This window comes from Sciurus carolinensis, chromosome 2 (genome assembly GCF_902686445.1).
Source record: "Sciurus carolinensis chromosome 2, mSciCar1.2, whole genome shotgun sequence".
NCBI classification, from domain to species: domain Eukaryota; kingdom Metazoa; phylum Chordata; class Mammalia; order Rodentia; family Sciuridae; genus Sciurus; species Sciurus carolinensis.
The window spans coordinates 73,366,786-73,393,893 of NC_062214.1; the positions used below are offsets into that span (position 1 = coordinate 73,366,786).

The 27,108-nt window shown below is 36.2% G+C and overlaps 1 long non-coding RNA gene and 2 other non-coding genes across 11 annotated transcripts in view; all 3 read left to right on the top strand.

Moving 5' to 3' along the window:
• Positions 1-8,959: 8,959 nt before the first annotated feature.
• On the top strand, positions 8,960-9,033 carry LOC124978543 (small nucleolar RNA SNORD107). Its single transcript, XR_007107519.1, has one exon. It is a non-coding gene; the product is annotated as a small nucleolar RNA SNORD107 (small nucleolar RNA).
• LOC124977375 (uncharacterized) overlaps positions 8,975-27,108 on the top strand; it is a 45,941-nt gene continuing 27,807 nt past the window's right edge. For 5 of the 9 annotated variants that reach the window (XR_007107174.1, XR_007107166.1, XR_007107172.1 and 2 more), the window contains exon 1: positions 17,728-17,828. This is a non-coding gene — a long non-coding RNA (uncharacterized LOC124977375). Of the gene's footprint in view, positions 9,404-11,314; positions 11,363-13,376; positions 13,456-17,727; positions 17,829-27,108 lie in introns of those variants that run through there. The other 4 variants (XR_007107169.1, XR_007107168.1, XR_007107171.1 and 1 more) reach the window with 4 other exon arrangements.
• LOC124978528 (small nucleolar RNA SNORD64) lies at positions 17,718-17,784 on the top strand. Its single transcript, XR_007107507.1, has one exon. It is a non-coding gene; the product is annotated as a small nucleolar RNA SNORD64 (small nucleolar RNA).

Sequence of the window (27,108 nt, forward strand, 5' to 3'; positions counted from 1 at the left end):
CTGACTTTCTACTTTGTGCGTGACCAGTGTTGGTTAATAATCTTTGCAGATAAGTAAACTCAGAAGACAGGGGTTTTAAATGGTTATACTAAAATTCATAATTAGCCTTCTGCTTTTCACTTTACTATGTCAAAATATCTGAAATAAAATGAAAGGTCTTATAAGGATACTATATTTACTGAAGGAAATTGTGGCACTTACATGGACTCTGTGCTCATTAAGTTCAATTATGTGGAATAGGAGATAGCCTTTCCTTGTGAAATTTACCTCAGTTAATCAGCTTTTACAGTACCCTGAGATCAGAATAGAAGACCTCATCCTGGAGTAAACATTGTCTACCAGCATGTAAGTTTTCATTTATAAAGTACTAAATGAAGGGCAGACTGTTGATAGGGAGAAGAGGTTTGCATTTTGAGAAAATTAAGTTGTTTTACTTAAAATGAAAAAAAAAAAGCACATTGTAAGTTACACACTAGACTTCGTATTACAATATATGGAACCATATCAATAGAGATCTGTAAGTTAAATAGTTAAGGAATGACCTAGTGTCTAATTCTAGTTTGAGTTTGTTATGGATAAAAAATTCATTTTTAAAATGGGTGAGAAGGTTCTTTGGTTTTGCTGCTGAGATTTTTAATAGGTGGTGAGTAAATTACCCATATTGATGGTAGTAATTAGTTTCTTGTGTACTACTATTACAGATTGGTGTTAACTACATAAAGACTGGTAAGTTGATTGTAATTGTTTTCTATTGATTGTTTTTCTAGTGTTGATTGCATATATGTCATCTGTTCCATTTTTTACATCATGTACTTGCAAGGGCACCCAAGGAAAAGGAACCATCAAAGTGACTATAGTTACTGTCACCAACTTTACATCATCCCTGCTAAAGTAGGATTTATTAACACTATCTATCTGGTAAGGAAGTAGCCAAATCTTAAATTGGTTTAAGAAATTCATGTAATAACTGATGCAATCTTGCTTTTTGATGTTCTTTTTTTTCAGAGTTTATAATTTTAAAGCAAATTTGTTTGACTAAAGAGGCAAAGCCATTAAGTTAAGATAGTGTGTATAACATGATAGGTACTTTTGGTCTTAGAAGTGTGTGGGTGGTATGAAAACATGGGTTTTCTGTCCATCTGTTCTTTGAACCAACCTACTTGTAATAATTTGTGATGCAATTCTTTTGAAGGAAAATATTTCCTCTTTGCTTAGGTCTTCTGATGTGGATGTATGCCTCTTATTATTTAGATTTTGAGTGACAGTGTAGCATAATTTGAATGAAACCTATTTTCTAATGCTATTCCTTTAACTAGAGATGACCTTTTTTTGTAAGTTTCAGGTGAACTTCAAGATTTCTCTTTTCTGTAAGATGCTTACTTCTTTTAAATATTTTTTTTTAGTTGTAGGTGGACACAGTATTTTATTTTATTTTATTTTTATGTGGTGCTCATGATTGAATCCAGTGCCTCATGTGCTAGTCGAGCACTGTAACCACAACCCCAGCTATTACTTCTAATAGCTATTTTGGTTGGTGATAATACCATTCATTTTTGCCTAGAGTTTCTTGGACTTTTCAAGAACCCTATTGGTAGGTTATGTACTAGAAGATGACTTGGGACATCATATTTTCATATACTTGAGTGGGGTTTTAGGTAAATGTATTAATCTTTTGTTTTATACTGCCAAATCTATGCTTCTTCAGGGCTCCATTAGGGACATATATTGACATATAAGTCTTAAAACTTATTCAAACTTGAATTGCAAGTTCCAGGCCCAGCCTCAGTAACTTAGCCGGATCCTGTCACAACAAAAGCAAAACAAAAGGTCTGATAAATGAGGATATAGTTCCAAGATAGAGCACTCCTGGATTCAATCCTCAATATGGCAAAAAAACAAAAACAAAAATCATTCTACATTCTGATATTCAAACGAGTGTGTCTCATCAAATAGGCAGATAGTAACTTTCTAATTTACTGGTATGTGTAGTTATTAATGACTCCATAGATTCAAGTTGTATATAATGTCTAATTGTTTTCATTGTGGTTTGAATATCAGTTTGAAATACAATTGGAATTTAATATTTAACTGCTGTGTTAAAGTTGGTTATGTAGTATTTATGGTATAATATATTCATATTATAGGTCAGTTGAATTTTGTCCTTAAAAAGTTTGTTATTTTAATCATTCAGGTGATTCCTGCAGATTTCTGCACATATTTTATTTAAAAAAAATTTGTACATTTATATAGAGTAATAGTGTCTGTCTCATTCTACTGTTGTTCCCATCCCCATTGCCCCACCCCACCACTCACTCCCCTTTGCATAATCCAAAGGTCCTTCATTCTTCCCTACCCAACATCCACTATGAAACAGCATCTTATTATCAGAACATTTGGCCTTCGGTTTCTTAGGATTGGCTAATTTCACTTAGCATGATATTCTCTGGTTCCATCCTTTTACCTGCAAATGCCATAATTTCATTATTCTTTAAGGCTGAGTAATAGTCCAGTGTGTATATTTACCACATTTTTTTATCCATTCATCTGTTGAAGGACATCTAGGCTGGTTCCATAGTTTAGCTATTGTGAATTGAGCTGCTATAAACATTGATGTGGCTGTGCCACCACAGTACACTGATTTTAAGTTCTTTGGGTATAAACTAAGGAGTGGGACAACTGGGTCAAATGGTGGTTCCATTTCAAGTTTTCTTAGGAATGTTCATACTGCTTTCCATAGTGATTCTACCAGTAATGTATGAGTGTACTTTCTCCCCACATCCTCGCCAACAGTTATTGCTTGTATTCTTGATATTTGCCATTCTGTCTGGAGTAAGATGAAATCTTAGAGTAGTTTTGATTTGTATTTCTCTAATTGCTAGAGATATTGAACATTTTTTTGCGTATTTGTTGATTGATTATATTATCTTCTATGAAGTGTCTGCTCAGTTCCTTAGCTCATTAATTGAATGGGTTATTTGCTTTTTGGTGTTTTTTGAGTTCTTTGTATATCCTGGAGATTAGTGCTCTATCTGAGGCATGTGGTAAAGACTTTTTCCCATTCTGTAGGCTCTCTCTTCACGTTATTGTTTCCCTTCCTGAGAAGTAGCTGTTTAGTTTGAATCCATCCCATTTATTGATTCTGGATTTTACTTCTTGCGCTTTAGGAGTCTTGCTAAGGAATTCAGGTCCTATGCTGACATGATGAAGATTTGGGTCTACTTTTTCTTCTATTATGTGCAGGGTCTCTGTTCTAGTGCCTAAGTCTTTGATCCACTTTGAGTAGATTTTTGTACAGGGTGAGAGATAGAGATTTAATTTCATTTTGTTACATGTGAATTTCCAGTTTTCCCAGCACCATTTATTTTGAATAGGCTCTTTTCTCCAGTGTATATTTTTGGCACCTTTATCTAGTATGAGATATCTGTATTTATGTGGGTTTGTCTCTGGGTCTTCTATTTTGTACCATAGGTCTACATGTCTATTTTGGTGCCAATATATTGCTGTTTTTGTTACTATTGCTCTGTAGTGTAGTTTAAGATCTGGTAGTGTGATGCCTCCTGCTTCACTCTTCTTACTAAGGATTGCCTTGGCTACTCTGGGTATCTTATTTTTACAAATGAATTTCATGATTGCTTTTTCTATTTCTATGAAGAATGTCATTGGGATTTTAATAGGAATTGCATTGAATCAATACTTCTGGTAGTGTGGCCATTTTGACAATATTAATTCTGCCTATTCAAGAGCATGGGAGATCTTTCCATCTTCTAAGATGTTCTTCAATTTCTTTCTTAGTGTTCTGTAGTTTTAATTGTAGAGGTCTTTCACCTCTTTTGTTAAATTCATTCCCAAGTATTTTATTTTTTGTTGAGGCTATTGTGAGTAGGGTAGTTTCCTAATTTTTCTTGCAGTACATTTGTCACATATGTATAGAAATGCATTTGATTTATAGGTATTGACTTTATATCCTGCTACCTTGTTGAATTCATTTATGAGTTATAGCAGTTTTCTGGTGGAATTTTTTGGATATTCTAAATATAGAATCATGTCATCCTCATAGTGATAGTTTTCCTATTCATATCCCTTTAATTTGTTTTATCTGTCTGATTTATCTTACTAGAGTTTCAAGGATAGTGTTGAATAGAATTGGTGAAAGAGGACATCCCTGTCTTGTTCCAGTTTTTAGAGGGAATGCTTTTAATTTTTCTCCATTTAGGATGATGTCAGCCATCAGTTTAGCATAGATAGCTTCCAGTATTGAGGTATGTTCTTACTATCTCTAGTTTTTCTAGTGTTTTGAATATGAAGAGGTACTGTATTTTGTCAAATGCTTTTTCTTTGTCTATTGAGATGATCATATGTTTCTTGTCTTTATGTCTATTGATGTTATATATTATGTTTATTGATTTCCATATGTTGAATCAACCTTGCATTCCAGGATGAACCCCACTTGATTGTGGTACACTATCTTTTTAATATGTTTTTGTATGCATTGCCAGAATTTTATTGAGAATTTTTGCATCTGTGTTCATCAGGAATACTGGTCTGAAGTTTTTTCCTTGATGCGTCTTTTACTGGTTTTGGTATAAGGGTAATAACAGGCGTCATAGAATGAGTTTGGAAAGCTTCCCTCCTTTTTTTTTTTTTGTTTTTTGTTTATTTTGGTTTCCTCCTTTTCTATTTCATGGGATAATTTGAGGAGTATTAGTGTTAATTCTTCTTTGAAGGTCTTATAGAACTTGCCTGAGAATCTGTCTGGTTCTGGGCTTTTCTTGGTTGGTAGACTTTTGATGACGTCTTCTATTTCATTGCTTGAGATTATTCTGTTTGAATTGTATATGTCCTCCTGCATCAGTTTAGGTAGATCATATTTCTCTAGAAATATGTCAGTGTCTTCAAGTTTTTCTATTTCATTTGAATATAAATTTTCAAAATAGTTTGATTATCTTCTGTATTTCAGTAGTATCTGTTGTAATATTTCCTTTTTCATCACAAATTTTAGTATTTTAAGTTTCCTCTCTTTCACTTTGTTAGTGTGGCTAAGATTTTATCAATTTTATTTATTTTTTCAAAGAACCAACTTTTGTTTTGTCAATTTTTAGAATTGTTTCTTTTGTTTCAATTTCATTGATTTCAGCTCTGATTTTAATTATTTCCTGTCTTCTGCTGCTTTTGGTTTTGATTTGTTCTTTATTTGGGGCTTTGAGATGTAATTTTAGGTTATTTATTTGTTGAATTTTTATTCTTTTAATATATAAACTTACTGCAATGAACTTTCCTCTTAGCATTGCCTTCATAGTCCCAGAGATTTTGGTATATTTTATCGTTGTTCTCATTTACCTCTAAGTATTATTTTATTTCCTCCTTGATTCCTTCTTTCATCCATTCATCATTCAATTGCATGCTATTTAGTCTCCAGTTTTGGAGTAGCTTCTGTTTTTTATTTTATCATGTATGTATAGTTTTGTTCCATTATGATTTGATAGAATGCAGGATAGTATTTCTTTTTTTTTTATTTGCCTAAAGTTGCTTTGTGGCATAATATGTGGTCTGTTTTAGAGATGCATCCATGTGCTGCTGAGAAGAAAGTGTATTTGCTTGATGATGGATGAAATACTCTATTTCCATTAATTCTAAATCATTGATTGTATTATCTTAATTCTGTAATTTCTTTGTTTGAGTTTTTGTTTGGAAGATCTATCTAGTGGTGAGGGAGGTGTGTTAAAGTCAACCAGTATTATTGTATTGTGGTCTATTTGAGTCTTGAAATTGAGAAGAGTTTGTTTGTTATATGTAACTGCTCCATTGTTTGGGGCTTATGTATTTATGATTGTTATATCTTGTTGGTGTATGATTACCTTAAGTAGTATGAAATGTCCTTCTTTATCCCTTCTAACTTTGATTTGAAGGCCACTTTATCTGATATGAGGATGGAAACCTCTGCTTGTTTATGCAATCCATGTGTGTGATATGTTTTTTCCCAACCATTCACTTTCAGTCTGTAGATGTCTTTCTAGGAGTTGAGTCTCTTGCAGACAGCATATTGTTGGGTCCTTTTTTAAAATCTAATCTGCCAGCCTGTGTCTTCTCACTGATGTGTTTAGGCCATTAACATTCAGGGTTATTATTGAGATATGATTTGTATTATCCGTCTATTTGGTTTATTTTTGGTTTTTAACCTGACTTAGTTTCTCCTTTGATTGACCTTTCCTTTAGTGTAGTTCCTCCCTTTGCTGGTTTTTGTTTTGTTTTTTTTTCATTTCCTCCTCATGGGATATTTTGCTGAGAATGTTCTGTAGTGCAGGCTTTCTAGTTTTGTTCATCATGGAATGTTTTTATTTCATCTTCAACTCTGAAGATTAGTTTTTTTGGATATAAAATTCTCGATTGGCATCCTTTTTCTTTCAGAGCTTGATATATGTTATTCCAGGACCTCCTGGTGTTGAGGGTCTGCGTTGAGAAATCAGCAGAGATCCAAATTGTTTTCCCCCTGTCTGTAATTTGAGTTTTTTCTCTCACAGCCTTTAAATTTCTATCTTTTTTTCTGATATGTCATTGAAAAGATTGTGCATTTCTTTGTTTGTATCTCCATACCTTTGTCTTTTCCAATAAATCTTAAATTTGATCTTTTCATGTTATCCCATATTTCTTGGAAGTTCTGTTTATGGTTTCTTACCATCTTCTCTGTGTGGTCAACTTTATTTTCAAGAGTATATATTCTGTCTTCATTGTCTGAGTTCTGTCTACCAAGTGGTCTAGTCTGTTGGTGATATGTTCCATTGAATTTTTAATTTGTTTTATTGTTTCCTTCCTTGTTAAGTTAAATCTAACTATGTATTTTCTAATATCCTTCTCTGACATTTTACTGTGCTGTTTATTGATTCTGTTGTTGGAACATCTTGGTTTGTTTGAGGTACTTTGTTCCCTTGTTTTTTCATGTTGTGTGTGTGTCTTCTCATCTAGTGGTATGGAGCTAAGGCAGTACAGATTCTGTAGTCTAATAGTGTCCCTGAAGACTTCCAATACTTACCTTTAAGGGGGAGACCAATATTTATAGCGCCCAATGCAAACTATATACCACCTTAAACCAAATGGCTCATATTAAGGCACTTAAAATTTTGTCACAACAGACAGAAATGAAGGGTTCAATTATTGGCTACAATATAAACAGTATGTTTGCTAAAAGGGTTTACCATTTCAAATGATGGACAATGAGGGAACAGAAGTAGTGTAAAATGTGATGTTTATGAGGGAGAGGGAGAGAGGATAGAGGCAAAAATTTATAGTAAGAGTGAGGGAGGAATTAATAGAGGTTGGCTTTTAGTGCAAGAGAAGGGAGAAAGAGAATCCAGGGAGACAGGAAGGTGAGAAAAAATATGTACAGATTAAAAAAAAATAAAAATATAAGAATGCACAACGAAGCTGTCATATACTATTGAGACATCCCATTCCTCAGTAAATTGATGTATGAAAAATATTTGGATTCAAAGATGGTAGAGGTGTGAGAGAGAGGGTGGAAAAAAAATAGAGGAGGAAGGTCTCAGTGGAAAATTGAATGTTTGCTTCTGTTGAATTTCAAAAATTTTCTCAGCTTCCTTTCTCTACTGATAAGTGGGGTTGTCCGAAGTTTGATATTAGCGCCAGTCCAGTGGGTGCCAGTACTGGTTGGGTGGGTGAGCCAACAGCAAGATGCCCTTACACCCTTTTATAGTCTTCCCAGCAGTTGTAGTTGGCCCCTTCCATCCCTGCATACTTAAGGACTCACTGAGCTGGAGAGAGCCCAGTTTTCTTCAATTTCTTCAACCTATTCCCCCCCCCACACACACACACCCCACCAGGGAACTGCCTTTAGTCTCTGACTTTCCACAGGCTTGCCAGATCCATTCTGGCCCACACAAACCCAACTGCAATCCAGGGGCCCTGGGCTTCAACTTCCCCAGGCCCCATCTTGCTACAGTCCCAAGATCTAAATGTCCTTTCGACATGCAGAAAGACCACCAGGGATGTGCTCACACAAAGGAGCAACCCTGCAAGGAGGCAGCCAGATGGCAGTCACTAACACACTGAGTAGAAAGACCTCAGGTGCAATCTGACCTGCAGGTACTCCAAGGTATCTCCAGGCCCTGGCCTGAGTCCCCTGACTGAGGTGGCCATACCCTGAGATTGGTCCTTAAAGAGTTTTTAATGTTACTTGGGGAACTCTCTACTTTCTTAAACTCATTAGTTCAATCTTATGTCAAATTTTAGAAGTCTGAAGTTCATGCACTGGAGGTTTAGTTTCTTAGAGATTATTCCTTGTAATACAATATTACAAGTGGTAACTGATTTATATACAATATGATAATAGTGTTATTTGGAATTTTCGCAGTTGATTTTTGGTATTTTTATTTGTTATTTTTAGTTGTACATGACAGTGAGTATACTTTGACATCTTGTTTCAAAGATTAGAAGATACACATTGTTCTTAGTATGTTTACCTCAACTATTTATCAGTTTCAACAAGCAGTAATTTACAGCCATTACTTATATAATTGGGAAAAATATAAAGTGCATGTTATCCAATTTGATGTTTCTGTCTTATTCATAATTGCATATTAGTTCCCTTGGTTTTGTTTGTACATGTAATCACAGTGTGTGAATTTTATGAAATAAAGCAAGGCAAGTTATCATGATTATTTAATTTTATTGTAGTCAGAGAATTAAATTTGAGTCTCAAGTGGGTTTTTTATGTGTTGAAACTTTTTCAGGCTTTTATGATGTCCTTTGTTAACTTAATTGATGTCTGAAGGGAAGAGAGAATTTGGCTACTGAATTTCATGGTGTCATCAGTGTGGATCCTACTCAGTGATGTTGCATTGACAGTGAAAACCATATTAGCTGCATTTGGGATGGAAACATAAACCATTCCAGGTAATATAACCTTATCAGGAGAAATAAGAGTATATTGCAGAGGCCTTGGCTAGGTTCATGATGACATGGGACCTTGTCTGAATATAATGATTTCAGAATTTGAGCTTAAGTTTACAATCTGAAATCCAGTCATTGTGCCTCACTATACATTTTAGAGCACATTATTCTTAACAAAATCTTGATTTTTTTTTTTTTTGTGAAAATTTAGAACACATAGATATGGCTATTCTAGTATAGTACTTTGCCATTTCTTCAAATGTTCTTTATTTTCATTGATATTCTGAGGTAATTCTTTTTTTCTGAACTTTGTATGTTGTTGAAAGCTAAAAGGGAAGATCTTGGATCACAGAAGGTAACAGGCACCTGGTGAGATGGAAGTAAGGATGTGTAAAAATGAAACTATCAACTCTTGAAAACAAAGAGTACCAGAGTCCTAGGGTTCTAAGTGATGTCCAGGCATGAAAGAGTATTTGTGGAGCATATATTATGGATCACAGTAAGTATGTTAAAAGCCTTCACATGGATCCTGTTGGTGTTTTAGGATGATTTGTGTGTTTGTCTTCTTTGGTGGTCTGTGATTGATCATCATGTCCAAACACCATTATACGATAGTTGTGTAAGAAACACTAAGTGAATGAATGAAGAATGACTGCTGAAATTTTTATGTTAGAAAATGAGTGTTTAGATATTTTATTGTTACTTCCTTATAGTGAGATATTTGTGGTAAGAAGTCATGCCTGTCTGATATCTGAGGCTAATACCCTAAACTAGTTGGCCATTTTTAGAAAGGGGTTCACTCAAGTTAATTAGGATTTACCGGACCTAGTTTTGTATAGTGCCTTGTAATAATATTTTGGTGTATCATTCAGCATGTTTAAGTATATAGGGATGGGATGTGGTTGAAGCCATGGGGTACCACCAGCTCAACAATTGGATGGACGGGAGCAGAATTGGCTCCCAGTCCGCAGTACAAAGGACTAGCAATTGAAAAATTTGGGTGTTATGCCAAACTAAGTTGATTGTTTAGAATCCCTGGTGAAGGTGAAATATTTTTAGGAAGTCAGTGATGTTGATGGTCAAGTTACATTGGTTTATAGGAAGTCTTCCCACTAAAGTCCCTGGGGAATGGGATGACTGATTGCAAATTGGTCTGGCTTATAAGTGTCATAGAGGTCAATTGTGGCCCTAGAACTAATGAGCTCTTAAAAAGATATAGGAAAGATGTTGCTTGATTAAAGTACCTGTCCTCTGGGTAGAAGTTAGAGATTGTTGTGTCATGTCCCAGTGGCAGGTACAGGACAACTCTGTCTTGGTCTAAGCCCAATCATAAAGGGCCAGTGGGTATAGGCTGTTCACCTCTCTTGAAGGGTGGGGTCCATGCATCGCAAAACATTATGGGCATGGATAGTTTGGCAGTCTTTAGTGATTTTTCAACTCTGCTTGAATGATAGGCAAGGATGTTAGAACATCTCAGGGAGTAGGATGAAGCTAAGAATGAACTGAGATCAGGAGTATAGGAGGCATATTGAACAAAAATGGTTTTAATCCACAAGGAAGGTAGCAGAGAGACAAAGAACTAGGAATTGACAAAGAAGATGTCCAGAACTGGGCAGAGGAGAAGGCATGGGGCCTCTGAATTCATGAGGGATCTACTTACCCATTGTCCTTTTGAAAAGGAACTTTAGGTCCTCTATGGGCTCACAAGTACATATAGTCACATATTGATTTTGAAGCACAGAGTTCTCTGTTGGCTAGGGCTTCATCTGGGTATGTGGTGAATTTAGCTAGCAATCCCAAGCACCTTCACCACTGAGAGGTTAGAGAGAAAAGTAAAGTAGCCCTTCTCTTAGGGGTACTCCTGGGAATCCTTCTTTCCAAGTCTTGACTAAGACTTGACTTCTGGGCTTATAAAGAGCTTATAAAGAGGGAATTGGCTTTGTTCTCATCCATAGGTGCATATTGCCTATTAAAACTTTCTTATAGATGTTACGTATTGGTTTAGGCCAACCTTATAAGTGTCAGGCATCAAGTTAGGGTGTAAGTATGGCCTCCTGTATAGCATCTCAAAAGGGACTAAGCTGAAGGTGAGTTTTTGGAGCTAATCAACCCAAATAAGGGCTATAGGAAGAAGCTCCAACCAGGGTAATGAGAGTCTTCTCAGAGTGTAGTTTATAGTATGGGTTAACCCATTCAGCTTCTCCTGAGGAATAATATCTCTTATAAGAGTGGTGGAAATATTTAATTCTTAGGATCTTTATCACCTGCTAAGTAATCTGAGAGATGAACCCATTATCTCTTTGGAGAGATCAAAGTAACCAGACCTGGGTATGGTCTCCTTTAGAAGGGGTTTTGATACTTCCAGGTCTTAATTTGTCTTGATAAGAAAGATTTTATCCACTCCATGTAGGTATCTGTAAAAAACCAGAAGAAATTTATAGCCCTTGGAAGCAGGGAGGTGAGTAAAATTTGGTTTCTGGTCTCCTAATTATGTGCCTTGGCATTGTATATGCTGAACTAGGTGGTGAGGCCTAGTGCCCTAGGGGTTGCAAAGGTGGCATGACCATCAAACTCATATTCTTGGGAGGGTCTTTTGCCTGTGAATAATCTCTTATATGTTTGGTAGAGACTCTTGGGCAGAAATAGCAAGTGTCAAGTAAGCCTTTTATAAAACTTCAATTGAATGGACTGAAGAATATACATTAGCTAGCCTACTCTGTTTCATTCTTCACGATTCAGGTGTTAAATAATTTTCTGTGACTTCCATATTTTTCCCCTCTTGGGTATATTGGGATGTGGACAGCTTTTCCCAGAGGATAAAGCTGAGGACCTCTGTAATGGTGCTCCTCTGGTTGGCTGGTTTCCTTTTTTATTGCCCTGTGCTACCTCATGATTTTGTTTTTCATGTTCCTGATGCTTCCTTGGTCCAGTACACTATACTGCCTTTCAGAGTCTTAAATTTTAGAGTCCATATTTTACGAGGGTGATTTAGCAGTCAAAGTAGCCATTCTTTCCAAATAACTACATGGACTTAGACCACTAAAAAGAAGTGTCTATATTTTGTGTACATGGTAACCTTTTGGCCTTTTGCTAACTCTTAACTAATGGAAGTGAGTGCCTTCCACTCTGCCCATTGGGCTGAGTTTCCTGGAAGAATTGCCTCTGTCTCAGTGATAACTTGGAGGAACACAATTGTATAACCTGCAACTTTGATACCATTCTAAGCAAAACTACTTCCATTAGAGAACTAGACTATGTCCAAATCAACCAAGTGGGGAGCTCTGTAAATCATTTTGGCTCTTGTATAAGGTCAGTTACCAAATTACAAGAATGAAAAGGCACTTGCTCCCCTATTGAATGGGGTTTCTTCCTTGGAGGGGTGAGGGCGACGGTGTCACCTACACACAGACACTGGGACTCACTCGAGGTGGTAGTGAAGCAAAATCCATTTATTGTGCACCAAGCTTTTGGTTACATAGACTCTGCAGCTTCTTACCAATGAAAAGGTCTTAACTCCGCTTATCGCAGATGTTCCCAAGGCTACAGACAAGCATCACAAGTCCACTGAATGGCGTTCCAGTCCAGCCTGAGTGGTGGGCCTTTGCTCACACCATTGACACAGTGACTGCTGCCATGTATGCCTGTGGGACATTACCTACAATCCCCCAGAATGGGCAACAGGGTGGTTGGATTTAAAGAAACGCATCTGTATAAAGTGATGTCAGCTTTCTAAAAGGATTGACTGATACTTGAATAACTTGGCATCTGTAAGCCAGTGAGGCCCTTTGGTTTTCTAATAAGCTATGAATTCAAATTATAGGATATATGCCTTCTCTGAAAGTTCGAAGGTAATCTTAGAAACCTCCTAAACTAATAGCAGTTAGTGGCCATTGCTCAGGGCCAGAGGGCTAGCCCAGAGTCAGAATCCAATCTTTTGGAGAAATATCCCACAGGACAATTATTTGGTTCCGAGATTTGGTACAGGACTCCCAAGGCTACTCCCTACCTTTCTGTCACAAATAGTTGGAAGGATCTGTCTGTTCTGGGAAGCCACAGAGTAGGTGCCTGAAGCAACACATTTTTTGTGTTTTAAAAGCCTGTTCCTGTTTAGGTGCCCAAAAGATTAGGGCTCTGTTCATGTTTCCCTTTAAAAAATATCTAAAAAGGGCCTAGCCAGTGGTCTGTACCCAGTTATCCACAGTCTATGGTATCTTATGAGCCCTAGGAAAATACTGAGAGGTGTTTGGGTGATCAGGAGAGGAAGTTTTCCAGTTGCCTTGAACTTCTTGGGTAAACACCTCTTACCTGGGGACAATATATGGCCCAGGTAATAGACTTCCTGTTTAATCAACTGAACCATTTGGTTAGGATTTTTAAGGTTATAACAACAGGCTCATAAGCCAACTCCTGTTGGGAGATCAAATCAGCATATCATCTACATATTGTACAAGTTGATGTCTCTTTAATTTTAGGCTCTTTAAATCTTTTGATGGAGCTTGTCCAAATAAGTGGTGCTACTCTGAATAACTGGGAAAGAAGAGTCCAAGTTAGGTATTGTTCCTTACCCTGTTTTTTCTACCCACTCAAAGCCAAACAAATATTGGAAGGATGGGTCTAAGGATATGAAAAGAAGGCATTCTTTAGATGTAGCACTGAAAATCATTGGGTATCTGGAGTGATTATCCCAAAGACGATACCAAAGGTTGTATAGGTATTATGCCTTTATTCATGGCCTAGATGACTTGCACAATTGTATACTCCAGGTTTTCCTTCTTTATGAGGAGGACAGGGACATTGCAGGGGCAAATGGAAGGCTTTTTTTTTTTTTTTTTTTTTTTTTTTTTTTTTTGCAGTACTGGGGATCGAACTCAGGGCCTTGTGCTTGGCAGCTGAGCTATCTTCCCAGCACAAATGTAAGGCTTTTAACAATTCATATTTTAGGAACTTGTCAATGAGGGATTCTAGGCTGGCTTTTGCCATAGGTTTGATGGAGAATTGTTTCAGATGTGGGAAATGAGTTGGGTCCCTAAGGTGAATCTTTACAGGGAGATCATTAATTGCCCTTAATGCAATTTTACTCTCCCAGCTCTCAGAGTTTATTTAGCTCAACTTGCATTCCTCAAGGCCTGAGTTGGAGCCTCTATTGTAGCAAAGTCTGTGGTTGAGGTGGGAAAAGTAAATTCCCATTTGTTGTCCTAAATAGGAGTGAGACAGTCAGGTATGATTGGAAATTGGTGGGAGCACATGAAGTTCTCCCATATACAGCTTCAGGAACGTGTGAACCTTTGTTCTATTTGCCTTTCATCTACCCCCCACTTGGCCCACAGGACACACAGAAAAATGATTCAGAGAGGGAGGTTAGCAAAGAGTAGGCAGACACTATATTCAGAAGAAAATTTATGATCTCATTCACCATGTACAATGTATTGAGCTTTGGAGTGTTTTGGTTGTTAGCAGTCTCTAATGGGGAGCTGGACAGAGCAGAGTCCAGGACCAGCAGTGGATAAAGTATTGACCTATGATTCCTTTGGCCCTTGGGTCTATCCTTTTTCAAGTGGCCAGGCAGTTGCAGAAAGATCAGGGTGTCGGGGGCTTCTTTCTGTTGTGACATTCATTCTTCTGATGTGCTCCCTTTCCATGATGATGACAATTTCCTTGAAATGGGATCTCCTGAGTACAACCTGGAGTTGATTGTCTGATCTATAATGTGGCCAGTACTTGGCTTGGAATTACCTCTTTTCCTTTTTTCTTTTTTTTCCCTCTCGGTCCTTCTCTCCTCTTTTGTCCATTCCTTACCCTCCCCATCTCCTCTGCATTCTTTATTGGTTATAAAAGATGAAGTGGTTGCCCTAAGGTAATAGCCCTTGGCCAGGTTTTGTAATTTTCAACTGATGATGGGGGCAGATTGAGTAATGAACTTATCCTTTAAAACTGATTCTCCATCTGGGGAGTCTGGTTTAAGGATGGTATGTTTGCCATCCTTAAACTTGTAGAAAAGTTTGTAGAGTTTTCATTGGGGTCTTCATCTATGTTGGTCATTTGTTATTGTTCACAGGTTTGATGTGACTGTTTCATACATTTTAACAAAAATAGAACTGTGTGATTTCTCCTTTATGTTCCATCATAATCCAACTGGGGTTAGGTTGAAGGAACAGTAGTTGCCCCCATGGAATCTTAACAGTTTGTCAGATGAGCACCATCATCATATTGCAGCATGCCCTATTGTACCTCTTGCTTGCGAGTCTGATTCAGGATACCTACGTCCCTCCAAGTATGGTTTAAAGTCACAGTTAACCTCTGTAATTCCTTATTAAACCTTTCAGGGTCAACTGAATCTTCCCAGGTCTTCCTTCATCTGTCTGAGATCTTGAGTGGTTAATGGAATTTGGACACAATGACCTGTTGGCTCTGCATCCTCTTGTACATGACAGAGCCTAGAGACTGAGGGGTCCTGGTTAAAGTGGCCAGGGATCTCCAAGACCTGATTGTACTTTGCCCAGTTGTGGGGAACATAGGGTTCTATTTTGGTAGTTAAAGGCATCCCAGGATGGGTCAATCGTGGCTCCTCCCTTATTTCCTCATATTGGACTCTGGGTGGGGAGGTAGAATTTTCAAGAAAATCATAATAACTGGGTTCAATTTATAGAGTTGTGCACTGTCTATCAAGGGCCACGAAAGCCTGAACATATGGAACTTGTCGATGTTCCTTAGTTGTAGCAGGAAAAGCATGATGTTTAAGTTTGTTTCCAAAATCAGGCCATGTTTCTTTATCTCCAGTTCTCTATATTATGACCAAGTTTCCATGCAAAATAAAATTGATTTTTTTGAGTTCTTGAAGGTCAGATTTATCCCATTTGTTTAAAATGCTGCACCTAAGGGTTGAATCTTGATATATGGACATCTGGGCAGCCATCTAGAAAAGAAAGAAAGAGTATGTGAGAGAATGAGGTATCCTTCCCATCTTTCTGGACACATGATCTACTGGGTGAGCTGTCCCTCACTCTAGGGAGTTATGACCTTAGGTGCTTTTACTAAGTATTTCCAGCTTTCTCTTGGGTCATCCAGGCCCAGAGATTAGTTTTCTTTGTCCTTTCCAATGAGAAATTTGAGAATCTATAAAACTTATTGTCTGTTGGTGAGTGGACTATACGGAGATGGTTCCTAGGAGACATGACCAGCAGGAGTAGACCCCAAATTCTTTTTCCCATATCCCCCCCTTAGCTCATATCTACCTGTCTGTCTACTCTAACATGTTTACTTTCAACATCATCTTGCTAATCATTAAAATACAGGGCTTAACATACAGGTATATCACAGTTACTGATAATTGGATCTAGACCATCAGAACAAAGCAATATCACAGTTACTGATAATTGGATCTAGACCATCAGAACAAAGCAAATACCTCAAAAAAAGGTGTATCACAGGAATTTTTGTTTTTCAGTGTGTATGTAAATTAGGTTTACCCTATACCATTGTCTGCTAAGTGTGCAATTGTGATGTCTTTAAAATTGTGAAGACCTTAATTTTAAAGTATTTAATCTCTAAAAATGATAATGATCATCTGAACCTTCAGCAGCTTGTTATCTGTTTGCTGATGGGAAGTTGTACTTTTTTGAACTTGGAATCCTGCTGCTGGGATTATAGGTGTGTGCCACCATGCCTGTTTCCTATTTTATATGAAGTTTGTATCACTATTGAAAGAGTTTATTTTCAGTTATGTCATTTTTGCTTTAGTAACAAAAATACAGTTGAAATTAAGCAGTTCCTGTAATCAGTATATAAATGTCTACTAGGAGAAATGTATCCAAAATAGTAGCAATGGACTTTATTATTTCCACAAGAAAAGTTGGACAGTTAACCATAACCCTTTTGTATCAGAGATGTTAGAAGTTGACTGAGAACTCCTTCAGAATTGTTTTGTTGAACTTTTGCTTCATCTCTTTGACCCACATTGATTTTGTTTTGACTTGTACCTCTCTTCTTTTATACTATTTATTTATACTTATCTGGAATTTTTTTGTAGTTTTAATTTATATTCTATGTCCTTACATTCATTGATAATAAATTATTGGGGAGAATAAGCAAGTCATTGGTACTGTATCTCTCTGTGGTGACGTTTGAATGTTCCTATTTCAGCTTTTTGAACAATTTGCTTATGGAAGTTTTTTATGAAACACTAGATTCAGAACTGAGCATGGTGATACACACCTGTACCCAGATACTAGGAGGCTGAAGCAGGAGGATTATAAATTCAAGGCCAGCCTCAGCAACTTGGCAAGACCCTGTCTCAAAATAAAAATAAAAAGTGATGGGAATATTGCTCAGTGATAAAGCCACCCTTGTGTTCTCTTTGCAGTACTGGGGTTGTGATGTTGGGAGGGGAGACACTGAATTTAGTTCTATAAAACAAAAGAGCTTAAGGTAGATCACTGTGTGTATGCGTATTTGTGTCAGTATGCCTATCTGCCTGCTGCCAGTGTCTTTTTGTTTGTTTGTTTGTTTGTTTCTTCCTATTGTTCCCTTGAATTATAGTTCCTATTGCTGATTGAATTACATTGCTGGTGTTTTCATATCCTTTGCCATGTAAAAATAATCAATTATTTTACCAGGTAAGAGTACTGTCCATGGATGAAGATGTACTTTATATGCATTAATTCATTCTTTGATCTTTTTTTTTTTGGTGCTAGGGTTTGAACCCAGGGTCTCTTGAATGCTAGCATGCATTCTACCACAGACCCATAACCCTAGCCTCATTTTTTTATTTATTTTTAAAATTAGATTTTAAAAAAACCTTGGTAAAGACCTTGACTGGATTTATGATGAGCTGTGTTTACTGAGCATGATGAAGTGAAGCTCAATAAGATTACTCTGAAGTCCAGCCAAGTGTCAGTTTAAGGACTCAAGACAGAAATATTATGAATGTAAGTTCTTAGAACATATATTTTACAAGGTTTTTCCCATTAATACTTTTCTGGTGAAGGAGAATGGACTGGACTGTTTTTTTTTCCAGTTCAGTAGACAAAAGTTGGTTAAAGATTTTAGTATACTTTCCTTTCGTAGAGTGTCTTTTATGTTCATATCCTTGATAGATTTCAGATTTGTCTTTTCCATTATGCATTTCAGGTGATAAATTGAGGAGTGTAAGGACTCTGTACTATGCATCCCCACCCCATTACTAGCATCACTCAGTTCCAAACTCCTATGAACGTTTCATGAGCATGTTCCTAATCACTGTGAATTAGTTTCTACATTTACCAGATGAATGAGAAATTGATGGTTTTTTATTTACTTAGATTATGATAAATTTAATTTATAGTTTTTGCCAATGCTTAAGTTACATTCAGAACCAATTTGGGGATTGAACCCAGGGACTTGGACATGTGTCCAAGTGGTAACTGAGCTGTATTTCCAGCCCTCTGATTGTACTTTTAATGTCATTTTATGTATCTTGGCAAGAAGTTTTGAATGTTATGTAGTTAAGGGAATGATGCTAATCACATGAGATTAAGATTTGCTAAACATCAAACATTTCTTGAGTTATGTATTTTATCTCATTATATCCTGTAATATTTCCTTCTTTTATGATATTGGGGACTGAACCCAGGTAGACATTATTTTATATACTACTTACATACTTTAATTATACCAATGCTCAAATTGTTAGATTGTTGGCCATTAGATGATCTTCCAATTGGTTCCTGTATCCTTTTGGAGAGGAGTTCCCAAAGATTGAATTTAGGGTTGCTCTGTCACTGAGCTGCATCCCCAGCCCTTTTCATTTTTTATTTCAAGATAGAGTTTTGCTAAATCTCAAAGGCTATGCTCCTGTTTCAGCCTTCCAGGTAGTTGGAATTAGAACCATGCACCAGCATGTCCAGCTTAATATTTACCTATTGTTTTATGAGTGATACGTTATTACCTATAGTTGACAATATAGGATTAGGTAATTAATTAAATAGTTAATTCAGAAAAAAACCTGTTTGTAAGTATGAAGACCCTATCATCTAATAGTCATCTTAGTTGCTAGAGTCTATATGAATTTTATGGATGTATATAAATATATTCATACTAATGAGCAATATCTGTGCAAATATTGTGACTGTAAAAAGTGACGAGTGTGTCTTAAAAAGCTATTTGGGGTATGGAGAAATGAACATTCAAAGTAAGGTAGACAAGTCCTATTGTGGATTTTTCCTTTATTGAGCTATATTTTCTAGCTTTGTATATTCAACTTTGATTTATGATGATATTCTTGATCCTGATTGAATCACTTGAGAAAGTTGAGCTACCCTTCCAGCTGATGGAAGTAAAAGTGTGCAGTTGAATGAGAAAGGAGGGAAACAAGGATCTGTTGAGGTTTAGTGTATAGATGTAGGTTTTTTGACCTTGTAATGTTTGTTACAACTGAGAGGACACTGTAGTAGTTGTTGTATAAGCTTCATCCCAATTTGGTTGGTGGTTCTTCTGTATAAATGACCTGAAGAAAATTCTCTATAAATAAGAATCTCTGGAAGAGGGAAGCATTTCGTTTTTGTGGTTAGGGGATAATTCAACCTGATGATAGTTTTCATCTCTGACAAGGAATTTTCAGTCCAGTCAGGCTAATTTATATTAGAATAATTTGGCAAGAATAATAGAAGGGATGAATTAGTAGTAGATTTTGGGTGCATTGAATGGAGGAAAGGAAGTAAGGAATCCAACTATAGTGGTTGTGACATGTCCTAAGTTGTTATGAAGGTAGATATGTAAATTTAGAGTAATATTAGGATGTTTCACTTTTTGGCATTGAGAGAGCTTATATTTGTATTTTGTAACAGTGACATGGTGGAGAAGTTAGTCATCACTTTGCATGGCAGTGTTGTATTCCTTCAGAGAGTGAGTCTCAACCACCTTCTCTGAGTTAAGATTCTGTGGTCTTTCTTGAGGTGACCATATAAGGGAGCATTGTGTTTTTGTTAACATTGTGATTAGCAAGATTTTCTGATCAAGTGTCTGTTTTAGCTGTATTTATTAAAATGGGTAAAGGGCATTTCTAGACAGCTTTATTTAAATTGGAGCTTCTCAAAATTTTATGTACATATGATTCACCTGGAGGAGGGCTTATTAAAACAGTTTGTTGGGTCCCAGTTTGGGGGTCTCTGCTTTTAATTAGGTTTAGGTGTGAAATTAGATTTTCAATAAGTTGGCAGATGCTGTTGTTCCTAGGCACAACACTTAGAAAACAATGGGGTAGTTATATTCAGATGAAGCATTCATTTTCTGCAAGTGCTGTTATATGACTATTAATTTATATGGATGTGGGCATTGTCATGTAAGATATTCTTAAGCATATTTATAAATGAGGAAATGACAGATGAATTTTGAAAGTTGTCCTTGAAGATGCAAGTTTTTTGTTGTCTTCCTAAGAATGACTCAGCTGTTCACATACTAGATTCAAATTTCACTAAGTTTGACTAAATCCAACCAATTCTAAATCCATTTTAATTGAACACACTTTGGGTAAAGAAGACTTTTACCCACAATCTTTTGATTAAAAAAATCCCAGAAACCAGTAAATTTACAATAAATATTATTTTCTTCCTCCCTTATTATATACCTATATTTAGCTCTTTCATGCCATGTGATAGTGGCTTTAAATTTTGTCAGTAAACTTTAATTTTTTCTAAAAAAATTTATCATATAAAATTGTACACATTTATGGGCTACAGTGAGAAAATTTGAAAATATGAATATAGGATATAATTATCACATCAGGGTATTTAGTGTTTCTTTTTTCTTTTGTGGTGTTAGGAATTGAAACCAAGTCCTCTGAGCTATATCTCCAACCCCTCCTTTAGTTTTATTTTGAGACATGGTCTAGCTAAGTTGTCCAGGCTGGCCACAAACTTGAGATTCTTGTGCCTTAGCCTCCTGATGAGTTTGGATTGGAAGCATGAGCTAACACATCTGGCAGAATAATTAGCATTCCTGTCTCCAATATTTGTAATTTCTTTGTGTTAGAGGCCTTCAAATTATTTTCTTCAAGTTCTTTATTATAAAATATATATTAAAGTTGCTAACTATACTCACTGTCTTAGTTAACTTTACATTGCTGTGACCAAAATACATGACAAAAACAACTTAGAGGAGTGAAAGTTTATTTTGGGTTACTGTTCTAGAGGTTCAGTTTATCTTTGGCCGATTTTACTGTTTTGAGCCCCAAGATGAGGTGGAGCATCATGACCAAAGGGCCCGGCAGAGGAAAGTTGCTCAACTCATGGCAGCATCAGGAAATAGAAAAGGAGAAGATGGAAGGGGGGACACAGTGGAGATGAAAACTTCCAAGCCATATCCCTAGTGACTCACTTCCTCTAGCCATGCCCTTTCTGCCTACAGTTATTATCTAGTCAGTTCATTCAAACTAAGGTGGATTGATTCAGGTTAGAAGTTTCCTAATCTAATCATCTTACCTCTGATTATTCCTGTATGAACACAGGAGTTTTGGGGGATACCTCATATCCATACCATAACTATCACCCTACTGGGCTGTGTAGAATGCTGTCCACTTCTACCTATGTTGACATAAATTACATGATTTTTTTAATGGATGCATAATAGTACACACACACACACACACACACACACACACTCACTCATATACGCACCATATTTTCTTCATTTATCTGCTGTTGGAAATCTCAGTTGAATGCATATGTTGGATCTTCTGAATAGTGCTACAATGATCATGAGAGTACATTAGTCTCTCTCTCTCTCTCTCTCTCTCTCTCTCTCTCTCTCTCTCTCTCTCTCCCCCGCCCTCCCTCTCTCTCTCTCTCTCTCTCTCTCTCTCTCTCTCTCTCTCTGTCTCTCTCTCCTTCCCTCCCTCCCTCTCTCTCTCTCTCTCTCTCTCTCTCTCTCTGTCTCTCGTACCAGGGATTGAACCCAGAGGTCTTTAACCACTGAGCCACAACCCCATCCCTTTTATATGTTTTATAGAGGCAGGGTCATGTTGAGTTGCTGAGCCAGGCTTTTATCCTCCTGCTTCAGCCTCCCCACCCACTGGGATTACAAGCACCACGTCCAACTCAGGAGTCTCTTTGTTGCAATGATTTTATTTCCTTTGGATATGACTTCATTAGTGTCTTTTATGGTAGTTCTCTATAAGAATAGTGTTATAATAGTCTGTTTTCTTAGAAACTTTATAAAATTAGTCATTACAGTTGGGACCTTTTCAGTGTACAAGTGATAAAAATATGGATATATTCAGGTCAAGTCAGTTATTTTCCATGATGTAACAGCTGAATAATAAACCCAAACTTGAAACAAAGAGACTTACTTTTTACATTGACTTGAATTGAATAAAATAATAAAATGTTAGTTAAAATTGTCCTTTTTCTGAGAATGAGTTACTGTAGTTTTTTTGTAAGTTGACCTTATAATTTCTAGTTAACTTAGCTATTAGGTATTACCCTCTTTAATGAACTCACCTAGGCACTGTATTCAAATTATATAGACCAAGTAGGCATTTTATCTGTCAAGTGCATTATGGCCTGTCAGAGTAACAGCAACAAATGCATCCATTAGAAATGTTGAAGTCATCATGACATTTTCATACAAGCCATGTTGTTGTTGATTTTAATTTGCCTGAAATGATTATGTGGCAAAATTTGGAAAAGTAGTTTAAAGAGACCGTGGAGTTTTCTCATTTTGTTACTTTATGAGGAGAATGAAAATATTAAGGGATCACTGGAGGACATGGTGTACTTTTTTCCCCACCTCTGTTGCAAAGGCCTGGCATAATTGGTAAAATGATGAATAAAATGAATAAAAATAGTCAATTTTGTTTCATTGGTATACTTTATCAAAATTATTGATAGAATTAATACATGAGTGAATAGTAGGTTCAAGAATTTTGTCCTCTAGTGAAGTGAAGGCCAAGTCTGCCCTTTAGCTTTACCCTTATCCTATTCTTTATTAGGGGTTAGGTCAAGAATAAGTCCTTTTTAAAATTGTGCCATGATGCTAGAATTTTTTAAAAAGTGAGGGAAATTGTACTGTTTTAAAGTTGTCTATTTCATCAATTAAAGAGATATTCTTCCATATTTATAGTTGGGGTTTTTTTTTTTTTTTGAATGAGAATTTTATTAGGTGTATCAAACTCTTTAAAGCTAGCCCACTGGAGAATAAATCTGTAGGATAGTGTATAACTGATTCACTTGAAGTTTTCCATTCAGATAACAGGAGGACATTGCTATTGGAAAGCATATGACAGAGTTTATGTGTTAGTGGATAAGAGAGTAATTGAGCACATAAAAATGAATGAAAATGCGTATGTAATTCTTTGACCTGGAAAATATATTGATTATATGTCCTTTTGATTACTATAATGACCATATAATAAGAAAATGATTACATCTTGGTATAAAAGAAAACAATCAAAATTTATTCCTAAAGTGGGAAAAACAAAATCATTTGAAGGTAATCTCAATTATGGATTCATTTATAAACATTTCTTTTTTAAAAATTATTTTTGTTGTAGATGGACACAATATCTTTATTTTATTTATTTATTTTTATGTGGTGCTGAGGTTCGAACCCTGTACTTTCCATGTGCTAGTCAAGTGCTCTGTCACTGAATACAATCCCAGCCCCTATTTATAAACATTTCTTAAAATGAGTTTATTCTATTTCACTGTTAATTCTGAAGAGATGGGGAAGTAGTTCTTACTCTTCCACTATAATGCAGCATAAAATAAGGATTTCTTTTTTTTTCTTTTTTTATTATTGTAAACAAATGGGATACATGTTGTTTCTCTGTTTGTACATGGCGTAAAGGCATACCGTTTGTGTAATCATAAATTTACATAGGGTAATGTTTGATTCATTCTGTTATTTTTTTTCCCTTCCCCCCACCCCTCCCATCCCTCCCACCCCTCCCACCCCTCTTTTCCCTCTATACAGTCCTTCCTTCCTCCATTCTTGCCCTCCCTAAACCTAACTCTAACCCTAACACTAACCCCTCCTACCCCCCATTATGTGTCATCATCCACTTATTAGCGATATCATTCTTCCTTTGGTTTTTTGAGATTGGCTTATCTCACTTAGCATGATATTCTCCAATTTCGTCCATTTCCCTGCAAATGCCATAATTTTATCATTCTTTATGGCTGAGTAATATTCCATTATATATATATACCACATTTTCTTTATCCATTCATCAATTGAAGGACATCTAGGTTGGTTCCACAATCTGGCTATTGTGAACTGAGCAGCTATGAACATTGATGTGGCTGTATCTCTGTAATATGCTGATTTTAAGTCCTTTGGGTATAGGCCAAGGAGTGGGATAGCTGAGTCAAATGGTGGTTCCATTCCAAGTTTTCTAAGGAGTCTCCATACTGCTTTCTAAAGTGGCTGCACTAATTTGCAGCCCCACCAGCAATGTATGAGTGTACCTTTCTCCCCACATTCTCGCCAACACCTGTTGTTGCTTGTATTCTTGATAATCGCCAATCTAACTGGGGTGAGATAGAATCTTAGGGTGGTTTTGATTTGCATTTCTCTTATTACTAGAGATGTTGAACATTTTTCTATATGTTTGTTGATTGCTTGTAGATCTTCTTCTGTGAAGTGTCTATTCATTTCCTTAGCCCATTTGTCGATTGGATTATTTGCATTCTTGGTGTAGAGTTTTTTGAGTTCTTTATAGATTCTGGAAATTAGTGCTCTATCTGAAGTATGATTGGCAAAGATTTTCTCCCACTCTGTAGGCTCTTTCTTCGCATTGCTGATAGTTTCCTTTGCTGAGAGAAAGCTTTTTAGTTTGAATCTATCCCAGTTATTAATTCTTGCTTTTATTTCTTGTGCTATGGGAGTCCTGTTGAGGAAGTCTGATCCTAAGCCGACATGTTGAAGCTCTGGACCTACTTTTTCTTCTATAAGATGCAAGGTCTCTGTTCTGATTCCGAGATCCTTAATCCATTTTGAGTTTAGTTTCATGCATGGTGAGAGATATGGGTTTAGTTTCATTCTGTTGCATATGGATTTCCAATTCTCCCAGCACCATTTGTTGAAGAGGCTATCTTTTCTCCATTGCATATTTTTGGCCCCTTTGTCTAGTATGAGAAAATTGTATTTATTTGGGTTTGTGTCCGTGTCCTCTATTCTGTACCATTGATCCACCTTTCTATTTTGGTACCAATACCGTGCTGTTTTTGTTACTATTGCTTTGTAGTAGAGTTGAAGATCTGGTATTGCGATACCCCCTGCTTCACTCCTTCTGCCACGGATTGCTTTAGCTATTCTGGGTTTTTTATTCTTCCAGATGAATTTCATAATTGCTTGCTCTATTTCTGTAAGGTACATCATTGGGATTTTAATTGGAATTGCATTGACTCTGTATAGCACTTTTGGTAGTATGGCCATTTTGACAATATTAATTCTTCCTATCCAAGAACATGGGAGATCCTTCCATCTTCTAAGGTTTTCTTTAATTTCTTTCTTTAGTGTTCTGTAGTTCTCATTGTAGAGGTCTTTCACCTCTTTGTGAGATTGATTCCCAAGTATTTTATTTTTTTCGATGCTATTGTGAATGGGGTAGTTTTCCTAATTTCTCTTTCTGAAGATTCATCGCTTATGTATAAAAATGCCTTAGATTTATGTGCATTGATCTTATATCCTGCTACTTTACTGAATTCACTTATGAGATCTAAAAGTTTTCTGGTGGAATTTCCTGGTTCCTCTAAGTATATAATCATATCATCAGCAAATAGGGATAGTTTGAGTTCTTCTTTTCCTATTCGTATCCCTTGAATTTCTTTGGTCTGTCTAATTGCTCTGGCTAGCGTTTCAAGGACGATATTGAATAGAAGTGGTGAAAGAGGGCATCCCTGCCTTGTGCCAGTTTTTAGAGGGAATGCTTTCAGTTTTTCACCATTTAGAATGATATTAGCCATGGGCTTAGCATAGATGGCCTTTACAATGTTAAGGAATGTTCCCGCTATCCCTATTTTTTCTAGTGTTTTGAGCATGAAGGGGTGCTGTATTTTATCAAATGCTTTTTCTGCATCTATTGAAATAATCATGTGATTCTTGACTTTAAGTCTATTGATATGGTGAATTACATTTATTGATTTCCCGATGTTGAACTAACCTTGCATCCCTGGGATGAAACCCACTTGATCATGGTGCACTATATTTTTAATATATTTTTGTATGCGATTTGCTAAAATCTTATCTAGATAAGATTATAAAACCTTATCTAGATCTACTCTATTCACTTGCCTACTCCCACAGCATCAAGTCAACAACTCTCTAAAATCTTCTCATAATGGCCATCTGAAGCACAGCTTTGCAAGTTCATACAGGCTATCTACTGAATTGAAAAATATTTCAAATATATAAAATTTTTGTGCAAATTTCTCAAACTCTAGTACATGAAGCAACTCTGCAGAATTATATGGATAGAAAGGAAACATTTCTTGATTTCAGCTAGAAGATTCCCCCTATGCAACATGTCCAGGAAGACAAGAGACTAATGCTGGCCTGAACTTAATATTTCCTTTGAAGTATATATTTAATTTTACACATATTGGGTTTGAAAACAAAAAAAACAAAAAAGTATTTGTTTTTCTCGCAGTGACCTTTTGCCATTAAAACCTTACGTATGTAATACTCACAAGCATACACAGCAAACAAATCCTTTTCCCCCTCTTGCTAGTATGTAAAACATCTCTGAATCTTCAAATTCAGTTATTTTTTCTGGTCATAATAAGCTTATGAGTCTAACCAAATACTTAGGAGAATTGTGTTTGCATAATAGTATTGCAATGCAAATACAATTATTGAATTATGAATGTGTATGAATTTCTTATATTCTACAAAAGTCTGAATGAAATTAAGCACATATTTTTATTCTTTTTATTTATATTGTTTTAATCTTTCTTTTCTGAAATCTAATAGTGAACCACAAACACATTTATTTATTTTATTTATTGGGGAGTGGTGCTGGGGATTGAACCCAGGGCCTTGTGCATGCTAGGCAAGCACGCCACCAACTGAGCTGTATCCCCAACCCCACACTGATTTTTAATGAGTTTATTAGGATGTTTTTAAAATGGTTTCCATGATAAAAGAGCAGTTTTCCTAAGGAAATTTCTAAAAACACGCTTGGTAAATGTAGTCTAAAATGCTTTAGAATGGAATTCATTTTGGGGTTCCTTT